Raw genomic sequence first — 1,211 nt, forward strand, 5'->3', positions numbered from 1 at the left:
ATAAATGTTTGTATATCTGGAGCGTGTAACAAAAGTAATTTCCCTCTGGGATTATTAGAGTGTGTCTGATTCTGACTCTGAAAGGCCATTTAGAACGGCTGTTACTGTATGCATTAAAATCTAAGTAAACCCCACTGCCAGTCTGATTGGAGAGAGATCTGCGGTTATTGAAAACAAAGAACAGAGACCTTTACAAAGACCTTCAGTATACATAAAGTAACCATCTCCCTCATATTCTAGTGAACTGTCATCACAGTTACCCTGCTTAGAGTTACTGCCTGCTCAGTGTTTCTGGATGTGCACTGATGTTTTTGGAAAGTCCCTATCTTAATTAACAATGCAGGTGCACAAAGGCTTAGTGTGTAAAAAATGATGAAGTGATTTGTCTGTTTGTCTCCAAGGCTCAGAAATGACTTGGCATTACAGAAAGTAAAAACCAGTTGGACTACATTCTTAAAAAACCACAGAGAAACTGGGCACGAATGCTGTTATGAAATTTGTCTGAGAAGTAAGAGGCTCACTGGCTCTTATTGAAGAATAAACCACTTCAGAGGGAAAACGAGTCATACTGGGACCCAAAAAAAATTGTTCACTTTGCCCTAGATGGCATTTAAAAAAAAGGTTTAGGTTTATATATCACTGGAGACAGTTGGAATACATTCCTTTACCCTCCAGGGGGGTAAAAAAGAGCAGAAACTTTACCAATAAAAGTTGTTGGTTGGGAGAAGTCATGAAAATTGTGGTGCACTGACAAATTATGATATAAAAAATATTACATACACGTTGCCAGATATTTTCTCTTCATAAACCCTAGCTTGCGTGACACTGGCTTCACATGTGACTCAAACCAGCCGGTCCAAATTTACAAATAGGCATGCAAAAATAGCATAAATGCCTGGAAGGCTCCTACCACGTGTCCAAATACCATGGCAACGGCTTCCTTTATGGCTAGAAAGGAAAATAAAAGATTGTGAATTATTGGATTTCATGTTTGAGAAACGAGAAGAATCTTTCTTGGTACTCAAATGGTTCTAATAAAGGCTGGAGGAGAATTCTGATCCTTGGCTGGGAAAAAACAGAAGAAAGACAATAAGAGACATGTTATCATCCCACAGACTGGACACACAGACACAGTTATCTCAGCATTTAATGCCACACCAAAGGGAGGCTGGAGAGTGTAGAGAAAGGGACATGGGATCAGACGAACCAAG

The sequence above is a fragment of the Cyprinodon variegatus genome, unplaced genomic scaffold (genome assembly GCF_000732505.1).
Source record: "Cyprinodon variegatus isolate N-32 unplaced genomic scaffold, C_variegatus-1.0 Scaffold1636, whole genome shotgun sequence".
Taxonomy (NCBI): Eukaryota; Metazoa; Chordata; class Actinopteri; order Cyprinodontiformes; family Cyprinodontidae; genus Cyprinodon; species Cyprinodon variegatus.